Genomic DNA, 17,037 nt, shown 5'->3' on the forward strand with positions numbered 1-17,037 from the left:
GTGCAATGGCTGGAGTAGAGAAATCCAGCTCCACACAAGATCTGCTCAGTGACAGAAGGGCCCAGATCAGCACCAGGCCACCACTGGCCTCCTCTCCAGGGAGGTTGTGGCTGTGCCAGTAGCTCCACAGCACTGGCTGCACCCACTGCAGTGGATCAGGTGCACAGCCAAAGCCCCTGACGGACCTTTCCTGCACACCGCTAATGAGCTGCAAGATGAAAGCAGCTGCTGGAGTTGCTGTGTCCCTCACTCAGCCTCTTCTAATAACTCCAAATCCCTCCTCTGCATATCTGCTGGCCTAACCCGATGATCTCTGTGCTTAGGTGCAGTGCTTTATGGAGCTGTACGGAGAAGATGGAGTGTTTATGTGCCAGTCCCTTCACGAGACTGTCTAATGCCGCGTTGTTAACAGCCGGGTCCTCAGAAGAATGAGACTTCCCATCCCCTGCAGACACCCTGCCTCCTCCACCTCACCGCAGCGGTGCGCAGGCTGAGTGTAGCCCCAAAAAGAAGTGGGCTCCTTTCCCACCAACAGCCTCTTCTCCAGCCCAGCTCCCGTGGGACCATGGTCTTCCTGACCAACCCCAGTCCACTTCTGCTTCGCCGTCATGGCCTCACGGCTTCACATTGCATCTCAGCTGAAAATCCCCAGGCCTCTGCTCTCCTTTCCCCCTTCCTCTGGGATTTTCCTTGTGCAGCCACCCTCGTGGGGCTCTCCCTTCAACCTGCCAAGGGCTGGCCTTGGCGTAAAAGCCCCCAGAGCCATGCGGCCCTGCAGGCGGGGTGAAAAGGTGCCTTGCCCCCTTCAGAGGCTCGCTCCCGGCACCTCTACGGTGCGATCCACGCTGCGGGGCCGTCGAGGCCCCAGCAGTGCCTGCCGCGCAGCGATGAGAGGCGCCTTGTGCGGCGGCGGCGGCAGGCGCAACACAATAGCGGCACTGTGCCGGAGAAAGCGGCTCTGTCCAGCAGCCACCTGGCTCTGAGTCCGGAGAGCAAAGGGGCAGGATGGTGGTGGTGGGAAGGGAAGGGAAGGGAAAGGTGCCCCTCCATTCTGCCGCACGCTGTTTTTTTCAACAGGAAGAGGATGGAGAGAATGGGGAGTGCTGTCATGCTGTCCCCACTGGTACACAGACGTGGCTGGGCAGGCCCGGTGGTCCTCTGGGGACACCGGAAGGACAGCACGGTTTGGACCTTTGCTTTGCTACAGACTCCCAGCAGTAACCTCAGGCAGCTCAGTTAGGACACGTTGGTGCTTCATAGTCCCTGCGAGGCGCCCAGATTGCCTGTGCTGGCTGAAGGGAAAAGTTATATAGCTGCATCAGTGCAGCAGTATGCCCAAGGCATCGAGCCCTGCCAAGAGCCGGGGCGCCGAGCCAGCATGGCACACAGGGCTGCAAGATGTGGCCTTCGCCAGGTCCCCATATCGCCACTGCTTGGCTGGCGTAAAAGGTCACTTTCTCAGCCCTTTTCTCATCCATTAGCACTTCACAAAGCAATGAGTTACTGCAGTTGGCTGGTTTGCTCCGTGGCCTGGCAGGGATGGGAAGCAGGAGTGATGTGGGGGCTTGTCTGCATGGAGGCACTCTGTGTGGTTATTGCATTGCCTCACCTAGGAGAAGCGAAGGCAGCTCTTTCAGGGCTGCCTGCCATCATTAAGTGGGAGAAATCACAGTCTGCTTCCTTCTGAGCTGCCCTTGAAGCGCAGGTTATGCAGAGGCAGAGATATCCTTTAAAAGGGACCGTCCCATCAAAGCTATAAACCCCCTTTGAAGCCTGACTCAGAAAATATTCATAGGTATTTTTCTCCCTTTAATGTTCTCTCCATAAAAAAAAATTATGGAGTTTGTTGCTTCACAGCTCAATTAGTTATGCCCAGGGCTGTAATCGGGTCCTGGAGTTTTAAACTCATGAAGGTAGGTGTCTCATTTTGTTATTCTGGGGCCCACCATAAGTATTGGGTTTTGCTACTGAAGCAATGGGTTTTCTAGTGCACAGGAGATGATATTCTGCTTTGTTATTGTAGGGTTGCCTGAGATTCTCCAGACAGCTGACCTGTACATGCAAGTTCATTATTGCAGAGTTGCTCTAGAGCATCAGTTTCTACCAGCTTGTTTGTTTATTGCCGGGATGATGATGGTCTGATGACGGCTGAGTTACTGCTACTGATCTCCCACATCTTCCTCTTCCTTTCCCACTTTCTGAAAGGCATCAAAAGCAGCTTTGAGAAGAAGAAAGAAACACCAAGGGTTTTGCAAGCCCAAGGCAAGGAAGGAAGGAAGGACCTGTTTGGGTTGCTCTGCATGCCCTGACTCCCTCCAAGCTCATGTGTGAGCACACATGTGCCACAGGCACCATTCCAAAAAATGCCTTCTCTGCATTGACTTGATACACATTCTTTCCACTCCTTTCCTGTGAGAGCTAGCAGAAAAGATTGGGTGTTGATGCCCAGTATGCTCTCCGGATGCTGGAGTGGCCACCCCACGCAGCAGCAGCCATGCAGGGATCTCTCCTGTTCGTGGCGTGAGCCCACTCCCTCTGGGAGAGCATGGTTCACACTCAGACAGCTCACCCTGCTCCCCCTCACACTGCCTGCTGCCTGATTCTTGCTTTTTCCTAGCCAAACAGGTCAAAATCTCATTGGTTTCCCTGCAGTGCAGTTAGGAAGGGACTGAGCAACCACTGGATTCTCATGGGTTTGCAATGGCACTACATCTGTAATTACCAAACACTTCTGAGCAACCACTGGATTCTCATGGGTTTGCAATGGCACTACATCTGTAATTACCAAACACAAAAAAAAAAAAAAAAAAAAAAGTAGCTCCAGCAAGTCAAAAGCTCACAAACAATGGACTGGTTTCCCAGAGGCTGGAAACCCAAAGGAGGTGGCGTGCTAAGGCAATAAAGCACACGAGGAGCAATGAGGGCTAGAGGAAGCTGYGCTCTGGCTGTTGCACCGTGGGACTGTGCAATACAATAGCCAGAAGGCGCACAGAGGCCTCTCCACTCTTTCTCAGGACCTAGGTAAATAATCCCTTTCCACAGGAGGTTTTATGGGTTCCCATAAAATTGAATAGTGAGAGCAGTTCCCAGGCTTATGGATAATAATCATTGTTTCCCAGGCCACGTAATTATTATTTTGACTGCTAGGAACCTGGGAGAGAGAGCGCAGACACAATATTTTCCCCATCAGCTCATGGAGAGCAATTTAACTCCGCTTAAAACGAGCCAGCTGTGAACCAGTAAGTACATCCCAACCCCAGTGACAGGACCACAGCCGGTATTGTGGTTTGGTGCAGCCTCCTTGCATTGCCCCCAGTGCTAGTGCGGACCAGGGGTGAAGAACACATGAGAGCCACCACATTTCTTGAATGTGGTTGGTCACCGGGTCTTGGATGCCACAAAAATGTATTGGAAATTGCTGGGGGCAGAGGAAGAACAAGCTTAGTCTCTATCAGGCCTTGTATAGGGGAAGCACTACTATTTCAGTAAAAGGACCAGGAAAAAGCACAGTTTAGGTTTTTCAGCAGCCAAAGTACAAGTATTTTGCCTGGATCAAGCAGGAAAAAGAGCTTATTGGCATTCATTTGCAGACCAAGCTAGCAGGACAGGAATGCAGCTCTCGCTTTTTGGGGACAGAAAGGCAGCTAAAGGGAGTGGGCAGCTCAGGGGCTTTCAGAGTGAACAGAGAGAGGAGGAAAGGTCTCTGAGCAGCTCTGATGGGCAGATGTTGCAGAGAACCAGTTAGAACGTGCTTTTCAGTTACAAGGAAATTAATTTGCATGGCTGGAGAAAAAACGATGCTGCAGGCAAAATCTTGCCCTTACAGGTCAGAGCTTTTCTCCTAGCAAGAGGCAGGATCTGAGGTGGTACCAGCCTCAGACATAACCTACAAGGAGACAGGATAGCTCAAGCCTGTACAGTTACACTGTATGGCCACACACATGCCAGTGAGCCTCTGCAAAGAAAGAGGACATATGTGCTTCTGCACACATGTGCAAGACTGCCACAGGTGAGCCCTGACCTGGGGAACAGCAGGGCTGCAGCTGGCAGAGCAGCCGGCTCTGCAGGACATTTGCCAAGGTGCCTTTCTAGGTCTCCAGCTTGCACACCTCCTGGCTAGTGTGTTAGGCTCCAGCTCCACGTGGAGGGGGGAGGGGTCTCCTYGTTTACACACTCACCCAGCAGTTGCTGGGGGGCATCAAGAGACATGATCAGATTCAGTGAGTAAGTGGCCAGCTTGACACCCTCAGACATCAAAGTGTGATTCTTCAAACAAATGCAGGAGGAGCAGCTTCTTTGCAGGTCTCCTACCCAGTGGCATTTCAGACTCAGACTAAGTCTGAGTTGTCCCATTTACCCCTAGTGCTTCAAAGAGCTGCGACACCTGACAGCTGTGATCCCAGCTGAAGTCCCCATGACTTATGTTTAGTAGCAAATGCTGTGGCTTGGAAAACATCAGGGATCTTGTGTAGGCACCAACACTTGCATTGCATCAGGTTGCTGTATTTGAGGTGATGCTGGAGTCTCCTGGCCTCACATCAGCGGTGCAGCCCCCTTGTTCAGATTTGTCCATGTTTCATGGGAGAGATGGTTTGGGAGAACAACAGCCTGGAGGGACAGAGTCACTCATGTGGATTCTTCCATTTCCTCTCTCCCGTGCTCCTTTCTGAACATGTTGATATTCGCCTGCGCAACCAGAGCCTCCTACCTGTATCTGCTTTCGCACCCCCTTGCCAAAAGTGCTTTACCTCATGAATATTGTGCAAYCGCTTTTAAGCGCCAGCACTGATTTTGTCTGCTCAGATTACAGGAGTATTGCAAGAGTCGTTTTCAATAAAGGAACAGCATTTAAAGGGACATGGGCACAGCCCCAGAGGGTCTGGTCATAGAGGCATAGTTGCAAAATCTACTGGTTAAATGCAAAGACAGGTATGTGTTAAGCTTATATAGGAAACCACATTCCTAAGAAGCTAAAGCAAGGTCAGGAAAGGTTACTTTTAGTAGGTTTGAGGTGCAGGAAACTGAGGTAGAATGGAAGCAATGGCTTGTCTGAGATTTTGCTCAAAGCTGCTTTTTGCAGCACAGTATAAACACACTCCCCCTTGCATTAGAACTGATGGGCTTTTGGCTGAAGCCCATTTTCAAGGTAGTTTCTGATGACTTTTGCTTTCAGAGTCACTCTACCGGAGCAAAGAAATGTTGTTTTTTGTGCTTCCAGGTCTGAGTTAATGCTTCTCTGGCTTAAAACCTTTTCTTGCAGGGAAGCACAGGACTATTCTAAGGCTCTAGGAAAGGGAGGGGTTGCAATTCCCTCAGCCTTAGCAAGGCCTTTGACCTGCRCCCATTGCCAGAGTGGTAACTTCCAATGAAATGCCAAAGAATAAATGCTTTTTTCCTGGATCCAGTTCTAGAGCAGATCCATCATCATAGGTCCAGTAGGTGAGGTTCTGGCTCAAAGAAGAGTCTTCTCCAAAAAGACTCAGAGACTCTTTTCTGGCACCATGTCCCCTGCAAACTTTTCTCTGCAGACCATGACACTGTCATGGAAATGGGCAGCTAAAGCTGCTGCTTGGTCTATTGGCATAAARCTCCTGCCAAAAAATGGTCAGGGTGGATCTGTTGCTAGGGGCCCCTGCATTTAGGGAAGACAGGTGCCAACGGCTTTCAGCTTCTACCAGTGAAAGACAGACAGTTTTGAGGTGGTGACACAAGAGAGGGCACTTTCTATCTAGTTTCCAATGTCCTTTGAGCAATAGCCTTGTCAGCCCTTCACAAAGAAGCCTGGCCTCTCTGAGCAGCCAGAAGTGGTGTGGGATCCTGGCTGCTCCCAGCAACACAGACGACAATAACATTCCTGTTCCTTCAATTGCTGTAATATTTGAGCCATTGTATCTGTTGACAATACACTCTGGGGAGAGCTGAGGCGCTTCCAAAAATCTCTCCTCAGAGCTAGCCTGCAAGTGATATAATTCTTTGTCTGTTGCCCATGCAAGGCACCAGCATAAATGTCAGCTCAGTTCCTTGAGGACAGCAGCGGTGGGATGCTGGAGAGAAAGCAAGGCCAGAGAGATGAAAGACAGGACAGGGAATGAGTGGAAGGATGGAGAAAAAAGACCCAGGCCTTTATGTTTTATTCTCTCTGATAGCACTCCCCTCCTKCAGTATTTATTTTGCCAGAACCTGTTTGTATTTCATTTCTGTTCCGTTTCTCTCGTTGGGCTTAATAGACAGAATGCAATAGATGCAAAGGAAAATGAAGTGAGAACAGAAATGCTCCTAGGTCACCCCTTTTTTTTTTCTTCCCACTGCTTGCCAAGCACAATCCATTTTGGTGTCTGTTAATGGTGCTCTGTGCTGTAATACCGCATGCGCCAGCCCTCCAGGGCATGAGCTGAAACAGAGACTCCTGAGAGCCYCACTGAAATAACCAGTGAAAAAGTTCGTGTAACCACCCTGAGGCTTTCCCCATGAGCCCAAAGCTGTGTGGTGCCATGACTGTGAGACCTGTACATCAGGATGCTTGTGAGGGTTGCAGATGGCCTAGGAATGYGCCACGTCCAGCATTTGAGTGAGCAGCCAGCTACATCTCTGAGTGCSTGAGAAATGACATGGCAGAGATGAGGAGGCTGTTGATGAGCCCCTAAGGGTTTATGCACTGGCCTGTCATTGCTCATCAAAAAGATATGTTTTTTTTCCCTCTGCCTGTCCACAGTTTTCTCACTGCTTAACTGCTTGCTCTTTGGACTGTCCCAAGTAGCATAATCTAAGGTAGAGCCCCAGACAATGTCACATTCAGATGCCTGATTTATTACACTTAGTTTTAAAGAGCGTACATCTGAACTCTTTTTAACAAAGTGACCTTTTACCTGTGGTCTGCAGACCCCCAGTACTCCTTGGGCTACTTCTGAGAGGTCTATGATAGGCGAATAAGGAGAGAAAGCCTTTTGCTGACAAGCTAAATTCACTATATGAGGTCGACATTGTCACTGGAAGAAAATCTTGTAAAGATCTGTGATCRGAAAGGTTGGATCCACTGGTATATGAAGCTGGAGACACTTACGGGAGATATGGCTATGCTGGCTGTGGTGTATCTTATTGTTCCAAAAGAAGTTTTGCCTGCTTTTAAGAAGCATTGAAGGTCCTGGTTCCTTGCACAGTCATTCCTAACGCATTGGCAATGGAGTAAATGGAGGATGTTTTCCTTCCCTGAATATTTATTTCTTTTTCAAATAAACCATGGGTCACTCTGTTTTTTATGGAAGAAACACAAACCATTAGGGATCTTGGAAAGCTTTTAATAGCTGCATTTGGTCCCCAGGTACTATGAGGACTGATGAGATCATTGGACGCAGAATAGAAAAGGACCTAGGGATCAACTAACCCCTCCCCCTCTTCCATCCTAGCCCATGCCTGATAGATATTTCTTTAACATGTCTTTGACAGCCTTCCAATCYGCCACCCTGCTCAGAAAGTCTATTCTAGTGGTTCACTAACCTTATTGTTTACAGATGGTTCATAATATTGACCAGGATCTCAGTGTATTTTAGGCACATCAGTTTCTGACTCTTCTCCAGTGGGAAAAGAAAACAGGCTATTCCCTTTACTTCTGTAGTGACCTTTCACATGTTTGAAGGTTATTACTGTGGCTCCTTTCAGTCTCCTGTAGATTGGACAAAAACAAAAGTAATGTTTTCTAGGGCTTCCCATTGTAGTCAGAGGGCTGTGATGGGAAAGCAGCTGGGCAAATTTTTTGTGCAATTCTTCATTGTCCTTGATGGTGATAATACAAATAAGGAGGATAAAACTAAGACAGGCTGAGTGCACCTACATTCTGTGCTCCCAGAGCTCAGCTGAGAGTAATTCACGTGCAATAGCACCAAGATGTCTTTTTGCAAACTTTGTCCAAAGGCCTGAAGCTATCACTCTGCAAAATTCCGCCTGTCCTCATGAGTCATAGGATTAAGGAACTTCTGGATTTGGACTTTATTTCCTGGTTTGCATCCTCTACTGATATGAACTGTCAGAGCTGTTTTACTTTGTATCTTACCTCTTGCACCACTGAGTTTCCAGGAAGGTTTGGGCTGAGACTCAAACACCTTCTCTGTGTGGGCATGTTCAGACAAATGTTTTCGCAAGCAGGCCTTTGCTTCATGGACAATTTCCATTTGAACGGTTTGCCTCCAGACCCATCTGTTTTTGTGGCCTCACACATACAGCTCGTGTCTTGTTTTTGCCTCCTACTCCTCGGCCTGACAAAGCTCCATCCCTGTTGCAAATACCACAGTCCCAAAGCATCATGTTAATAGTGCTCCCTAAAAGTTACACGAAGTTCCTCTTCATCCRCAAACTACATCCACTCAAACATTTAACTATGTTCTGAGTCAGTGCCATTCTTGAATCCAATGAAATGTTGATAGTTGGTCCACGGTTTCTGCAAGGCTGTGATATGGTAAACCTAGGCTGATCCCTTCTATATACATGAGGCCAAACTTTGTTTATGGTGTGACATTGTTCCATATCTAATCTATTGCACTGATGCACTTTCTATCTGTAGTGTTATTGTCTAACCCTCCCACACTTAAAGGCTAGTGTCATTGCATTAATATGGCAGAGTCTATTGAATGATGAGACAAAATCATGTTTGCAGATGAGATTTCAACAGCACTGCTAAGGCTGAAGCCTGGGGCATGTTTAAGGTGTTTGGCTGATTAAGAATGGATAGCTTCATGTTGGCATGTTGATAGAACTTTAAACTATAGCTCTGTCTTCCAAAGATTTTCTTAACTGCAGTGTAGCATCACAGCTTCCTTTCTGCAGCCACATGTTTCCACTCAATACAGACATGCCTAATGTGGCAAGAGCACAGCTGGTCCTGGCCTTGTGCTTCTCCTACACCCTGGCCTGTGACCTATATTATAGACATGTGGAGGGTGGTCCCACAGCCCCTCACCTGCTCCATGACTCCAGGTGCCAGGGAAAGTTCATTAGGCTGTTAAACTGGCTTGTTTTTTGGACATGCAGAAAAGGCAGTGAGGTTCCTGACCACCAATATATGGTATTAATAGCCTACCATGCTCTTTATGTGCTCAGAGGAAAAACGTATGTTTGTGACCTTGCAGGCCCCAAGCTCTTGAGAGTACGTGAGTGCTCAACTAGAGCAGCTATATACTTCAAGTCAAGCTGGATTTCATGACGGTAGTTAAATGCCCCATCTCACCAGCAAATTTAGTTGGTCACTGACATAGATGGGGCCACAGTGTGTCCTCAGCAACTAGCACAGAGGTGCCTCTGGCTCCATCAGAATGACAGTTCAGTCTCTCTGAACTCAGAGTTCAATGTTTCTGCCTACATCCACAGAACAGCTTTTGTTAGCATTGGCCTTGGAGTTGTGGCTGATCTCAGGGGTCCCCTCTCGGGTTGCATGGAAAAGAAACATGCTTGAATTCATAAATGATCATATATTACTTTTGTTGAGGTGACAGCTGGGAGTTCTTGCCCTGAGACCAGTTTTACAGTGGAGGTCTGTGCAAAAAGACATGCTCTGTGCAAACTCCTACACCAATCTATTTTCTAACTGAGGCATCTAAATGGAGTCACTTCTCTACTGCAGAAGTGCAGTTGTAGATATGAACTCTCCTGAAGCACACAGACCAACCATTGTCTGTTCTTTTGGGTCCCCATTTCCAAATTATGATAATGAAGTCTTTGGCAAAATTTGTTCTGAATTCACAGTCTAAAAGGGCAGAAACTTTTCATGGATWTAACCTATTCCAGAAAAGCCAGAAAAGCTCTTCAGTCATGACCTACCCTTTTACATGCTGCTGTTGTTGAGAAGGTTTCTTCTTTCACTGAAAGCCTGTTCTGATACTTGCTTAGTTGCTCTGAAAAGTGTGAAAATTTCATATTATGTGGTTGCCAGAAACTGTGACAGGCTTACCTACCTGGGAAATTTTCCTGGTATAACTTATTTGATTCTGTGAATTATAACAGCATAGCTAAAAAGTATGACCATATATTATGTCCGTGGTTCCCTAGCTAACAACACTGAGCAAATAGCATGTTTTGGGCAATACCCTGCTTTGATGTTTCTGGACTGCATAGACACTGGCTTCTTGAGACTGTAATCAATTCTAGAAGTTGCATAAGGGTTATGAATTGCTTCCAAGCCACCAGTTGGGGACCACTGTTGTTTGTATGGGTTTAGTAATAACTAAATTGACACAAGAACTAAGAGGCATGGAACTGTTGGAGAGAGTCCAACATAGGGCTTAGGGCTATACAGCTGATCAGAGGACTGGAGCATCTGCCCTGTGAGGAAAGGCTGTGAGAACTGGGCCTGTTTAGCCTGGAGAAGAGAAGAACTGAGAAGGGATCTTATCAATGTCTACAAATACTTTAAGGGAGAGTGTCAAGGTGTTGGGGCCAGACTCTTTTCAGTGGTGCCAAGTAATAGGACAAGAGGCAATGGACACAAACTGAAACACAGGAAGTTCTGCCCGAATATAAGAAAGAATYTCTTTCCTGCGGGAGTGACAGAGCACTGGAACAGGCTGCCCAGAGARGTTGCGGAGTCTCCTTCTCTGGAGAGATTCAAAAGCCTCCTGGATGTTCCTGTGCAACGTTCTCTGTGTGACCCTACCTGACCAGGGGCACTGGACTGGATCACCTCCAGTGGTCCCCTCCAAACTCAACCACTCTGTGATTCTGCGAAATTATATAATTACTTCTGATGACATTCACCTCAGAGACTTTAGTATTAGGCCTTCTCTACATCTAGTATCGGTTCAGACTGTGAAGAAGTGTGATCTTTTCCTTACTGAGCTGTGTCAGCAAGTCCCTGTTGTATGCTGCTTGGAGGAGTCCAAATAAACTATGCTGGTAGTTAGTGAAAGGCCAAGAGTGTTTTGCTGTACGGTATAGCAGAAAGCTATATTGATAAAGAGTTCTTAATAGAGACCTTACAGGAGAGACATAGTGACCAGCAAAAAGTATTTGCAGCTAGCAGTCTGCATTCATCCCTCTCCAAGACACCTGCAAAAAGAAAAGATTAGAAGGGTTTTGCTGTATGAATGGCAGCAGACAACAGAGTCAGGTCCAAAGCAGCTGAGCCCTGCAAAGTGCAAGCCAGGCTCAGATCCATGCAGGGAACTGCTTGATAGCAAAGTCTGAATTTAATAACCCTTCAAGTTCTACCTGGTCCTCRCTGTCTGTGAATGCTTCACCAATCAACAGGAGAAACAGGCTCCCAGCAAAGATAAGCACACCACCACTCTCCCATAGCATTAAGTCCCAGGGCAGTTGCTGGGGACTTTAATATCCAGATGTGGGCAAGATACAACTCTGCTAGAGTAGATATGCAAGCCATTTTTTGCTGCAAAAAACAAGTGATCTCCAGTCTTTTATGTTGCCAATGTGAGAGGGCTGAATAGGAAAGAGAAAAGGTGGGAGTCTGAGAGACCTGGGACAAAGAGCTTTGCTAYGCACAGCAGCACCCTTTGCTATGCTGCTGTTTGGCCAGGGTCCTGCTGTCCAGGAAGTCACACAACAACAACTTGCTCTCATTAATGCTAGCTTGGGTTCCCCCTGCCACTCTCCCGCTGCTTTTAATCAGGTAAGCTCCCAGCCAAGGCCTGCAAGGGAAAATCTTACCCCTTAAGTTGAGTGTCAGCTGATCCAAACTAAACCATAGAGCTCCTGGGATGGAGAGGCATGAAGAAAAAGGGCAGAAATTGGAACAACTCATGAAAATTAAAGAAGGATAAATGCCAAAGCATTAAAAGTGCGAGAACCAAGAGCCAGCAGGGGACACAGAGCAGAGCCCCCCCCCATTAGCACTCACCTCTCCCTGCAAGCAACCAAAGCACTGGTAGATGTGACAGGACACAGGGAAAGAATAGCCCCCACAATCACTGTGGTCCCTTCTCTTCATCTTCCTCCTGTGGCTGTGGGTGGTCAGCCTGACCAGAGAAGGCTGATGAGGGCTTCTGACACAGTGGGGCCTCAGATAGGGAGACAATGAATACAAAGATGAAGAGAAAAGCACCTAGACTTTGGAGGAGCTGGGAGATGGGCCAGTGTATGCCAGGTGTATGTGTCCCAGAGTCTCTCTCACTGTAGAAGGGACTAGTGTCTAGGGCCCCCAAGAACCATGCTGGGAATGTGCCTGTGCCTCTCCTGCTCATAGTGCTATAGGGTGCGAGGTTGGTACAGGGAGTAAGCAATCCCGTTGGGGTGCCTCAACATCTTCTGAGCATAAAGGGTGACGCCATTTAATGCCAGAGAGGCACTTGCGGCTGGGAAAATGGAGCAAATGGAGTCCAACTAGTTGTAGTCTGGGAAGTCTCCAGTTTCTTGTGCACACATGCCTTCTCACTTGCACCGCATCTTGCCTCCTCAGTGATACCCATTTCTTAAATGATATCATGTCAACTTAGCCACATATGGAACAAAAATTTCTCTGATGTCTTCAACAGCCTCTGGAGTGCTCACGCAGTCATGCACATTTCCTGCATGCACGCTACCAAGAACACCTGTAAATGAGACATTACAATATATTTGTGCACATACACACCCAGTTGTTTCTACCACAAATACAGTTCAAACACAAATCTGAACCTCTGTGCTAGCAAGCTACTTAGCAACCTGAACTTTTAACATGAACTAGATTGACTCTTCTAGCAAGCAGCAATTGCAATAAAAAAGTAGATTAGCTTCCCTTCTGGCTTCCCATTCAGGCAATACTAGAGCCAGGGAGTCACATTAGGTCAGGAGACATAGAAGGCTGAACTAGCTGCAGCTGTCTCAAACAGCTCTGGAAGGATCTTTGTCTTTGTTCTGCTTTGATAATGCTTTAATAGGCAATAGTAACTAGTTTATGGCAGCATGCACAGTCTCTGGGAAATCCACTGACAGAACAGACCCTTTGCTTTGTCCAAGGCATGGGCACCTCATGCAGAACAGGGAYTTCATGTTTGCATTTAGAAGATTACTAATTCACATAGGATGTTCATGAATATTCAGCTAGTGGCTAGGGTTGGGGAGAACAATCCCTAAAACAAAGGGGCAAATTCTTTTACTCTTCGCTTGGGGAAAAGCAATTCTCCACCTCCAGGCTACAAGTAGCTTGTGGTTCCTGTCTGTCACAGGAGGATCAAGAAATGACCTGTGTTTTTGTGAGTCTGAGCATGCATCACTTGTAAAGAATGGATGTAGTCAGGGAGGTCTTGTAGGTGTTGTTGCTGTATGCCAGTGGCAAAAAGTTGGGGATGGTTGCTAAGTGAGTTTATTAGCRGCAGGTGGAGAAGGCAGCTAAGTAAATTCATTAGTGCTATCTGCTGAGTGTGTAAGGCATCAGCTTGCGGATGTGTGTGCTGGAAAGGAGCAGTTGTGCCTCCATGCTAGTACACATTTGCTTTCTGTTGTGAGGGTGTCTGTATGCTCCTTTCCCCCCTTCTCTGTTTTACCCTTGTGTCTCTCACTTTCTCCTTCTAATCAATACCAGTCTCATCTTTTCCATCCAGCCCCCATACTGCAACCCTCCCTCCTCTCACCTCTGTCTTTCCCCTCCATCATCACTCCTCATTTTTGTTTGCCCAGCAGAGAGGCTGCCCAGCTGCTGACCCATCCTGGGAGAAGGAACATAGATAAAGGAGAGATATTGCCTTGCAAGCCTAGAGTTCACGGGCAGGAAGACCTGGTACAGCACAGCAGCATGCCCATTTTTGCCCAGGGCACTGATGGAGAGTGCTTTCAGGTAGTTATGGGTGTGCTAGCACAGCAAAGGTGGGTGGGAGGCAGCAAGGGATGGAGGGCAAAGCAGCTGGAAATAGCTGCTGCCCTTTTGTCTTTTCACCTCCTCCCTCTCCAGTTTATCTGGTTCCCTGGAGAATTTAAGCCCCCTCCCCCAAAGGGCTGTTGTGTTTCAAGCCACAAAGTACCTTATAGCTGAGTGTTAGACCTCACTTTGTTCAGTCATCTAGCCTGCCCTTTAAAAATCTTGAAGGGCTTAATAAGCAATAAAAAACTTTGTTCCAGCAACAGACTTAGAAGACTGATTATCCCTATTTTACAAGTGGGGAAACAATGTAAAATCATTTCAAATCTCTGTGCCAGAGCTGAGTGAAGAATAAAGCCCAAGATTTCTCACAGGTTACCCTGAGGTTAAGCTGTGTCTTTGTGTCTTCCCTCTCTCCCTGCTCAGCTGGTTATTTGCCCAAAAGAGGGAGAATAAGGACATTAACATCTGCCATTTGAAGGAGCAGAGAATAGATAAAGCAGAGGGGAATGGAAGCGAGTCCAGCAGAAATTTGCCAAAACTCCTATTTCTGCAGCAAGAGTTGTTACCTCTCACTGTACTACTTCTCAGGCAACACAGGTTAAGGCACCTTAGGAGTTTCACACGTATCTCCTTATTACCTTGTTACTCTACAGTGTGTTGCAAAAGAGACAAGAAGGTATGGCTGGAGAGGACATAACGCCCTACAAGCTGCAGTTAAAAATCTGCAGCTTCCAAAGCAGTTCTGCCAACAGAGAATTTTGCAAATAGTGAAGGTGCCTCAGACTGAGTTCAGCAAACAGGAGGCCCTGTGCCTCCTCTTCCTAACCTCACGTTAGATCGCTTCTCAGTGTCTGCCTTTCCCTCTCCTCCAGGCAAGGTTATGAGACAGGCCCTGGCAGTGCTGGGGCAGAACTAGCAGCAAATTCTTCCTGAATGCTGGGCCTTTTTCTAATTAACTGGATGTGTCTGACTGGGGTCAGGAATCAGAGGTAAGCCCTGGCACTGGGAGCAGGTCTCCTGCCAGCCTTGCAGTGCAGAGGGGGAGGCAGATGAATCCAGAGACGTGATTTTCACACCACCGGAACAAGCTTTGGAGGAGGATGGGGTGGGGTAGGGGGGGAGCAATGTCAGGAGGCCATAAGTGCCTGGGGGCATGGCATGCTGCCAGGTAAGCCCTGTTCCCTGAGCCTTAGAGGCTCTGGGTACATGCCTACACAGCCCTTCACGTGCTGGGTTGCTCTGGCCAGGTGCATAGCTGCAGGTATCACCATGCTGACAGCRGCTCTGCTTCCCTCACCAGCTCAGCCAGAGGTGTAAGGGCACACAGCTCCTTCAAGTGTTACCAGCAGGACCTGTTTTGCTTGGGGACCTGGGGTGGCTTTGCTGGGCTGGTACAAAACACAACTGTGCCAGTTTAAGTGCTTGTGACACACAAGGTAGGTTTGTACCACCAGCCCTTTCCTTAGGTACACAGCAGCCTGAGGGCCCCATCAGCTCCTCCTCTCCCGTCTATGGTCTATGCATGTACAGTCCCTCTAGGCTGCAGGAGGGAACTATAAGGCTGTTAACCCCTTCCTCCCCTTTCTGAAAAGGAAATGCACAGATGCATCCACACTGGGCAGACCTCCAGTGTGGCTGAGACCCAAACTGTTGACTTGACAGAAGTGGCCTCCTTTATGCATCATGTGGCACTTGGGCTATTTCAGTCTTCTTTCTAGAAGCTAAGTTTCAGAGATCAAGCTGACACCTGTGAGATTTGGCTCTCTTACTGTCCCTTTCCTAAATATGCAGCTAACACAGTCTCGCAGATTCTCAATAGCTGAGACAGGGATACGTAAGCTACAAAGTATTGGGTTTGTCTTTTTTTTTATTATTATTAATAAAACATAAAAGGCATATTCTTCAATATTCTCCAGGGCTGCTGTACTGGCAACCTCAGTAGCACTTGCAACAGGATAGCTGGTGGACGGCATGTTTTTTTGGATCAGTTTCAGCTTGCTTTCCTCATGGCTCTGCTATGGCTTCTCTGGTTACCACACGTAAATGTTTTGAAACCCAAATGAGTAACAAATACCATGCCTTCTACTGCTCGTCTTTATGGGAGACTGAGAAGGAGCTGCACCCATCAAGGGCMCTCATTGCAAAGCTCCTTCACCTCTGCCATTGCATAGGAGTCATGCAAGTCTCAGTTATAAGACTTGCAACTCAATCCATGGTACAACTTTCATGGTAAATCAATCCAAGTGGCCCAGGTCTCCATTTCCCCTGCATTATTAATGTTTTGTTCAGGAATGAATGTGGGTTGGCTTCTGCTGAAAGTCATTGGGCCCATGCACTCATTTCAGAGGTAAGCTTGTCCAAAGTTTGGAGATGGCTGAAGGCTGGAATGGAGTCTTATATGTAAGTAAAAACTCTGTGAAGTTATGACCCAGGGACAAATATCCTCACAGACTGGTAGGATCCATGTTTCAGTCTTGTTTCTATTCCTTCACCAGGGAAATTGTTCACTTAGGGCCCAGAGGAATTTTTTGTTGGGGTGGGAATTTAGACCAAGGCACATTATCTCAGACTAAAGACTCAGACTCAGAAAGGGGAGACATTTTGACAGAAAGCAGTATGTTAGATGTTTTGGAAAGCATGACTTTTGAAGAAGATTTGGTAGAATCAGGCTTGTTTTACTCTGGACAGAACAATGACAGAGACCAGAAAACCTACAATTTCATAAAAGTTGTGATAATTGTTCTCCATGTCTACAGAGGCAAGGCACATATACTGCCCTGATTTACAGTAAGGAAGATATATGGTAGGTATTAGTGAAATATTTTTCACTTTTCAAGAATTGCTAGTCCTACTGTAAGTTAAGTATCTACAGCTTACACAACTATATTATCATAGAACAGTTCTTTAAAATCTCCACAATTCTGGCAGGGTGGTGTAGGTATACTTGATCCTCTCTCAGGGTAATGGATCAGATCAGCATGATCTAAGTGGTGGAGCAGTTAGGTATAAAGGTTTTTGTGGTATGCATCATCTATATAGTCAGCATATACCTTATTCACCTGTGTGGGGCTGGGTGATTAGAGCCAGGATTCTCACCACTGTATCAYTGTGGAAGAAGGCATGAAGTCAGGCACCCTTTTATACAAGTGTGTGAGTAGCTGGGAGCTACTGTTTTCCATCTAGGATCTAGCTGGACATTCCTAGGCTCTGTGGTGAATCCTCACCAACTAGCAACTTTAGATTTAAGTATGGAGAAAAGT

The sequence above is a fragment of the Rhea americana genome, unplaced genomic scaffold (genome assembly GCF_003343005.1).
Source record: "Rhea americana isolate MKP2758 unplaced genomic scaffold, rheAme1 scaffold_496, whole genome shotgun sequence".
Classification (NCBI taxonomy): domain Eukaryota; kingdom Metazoa; phylum Chordata; class Aves; order Rheiformes; family Rheidae; genus Rhea; species Rhea americana.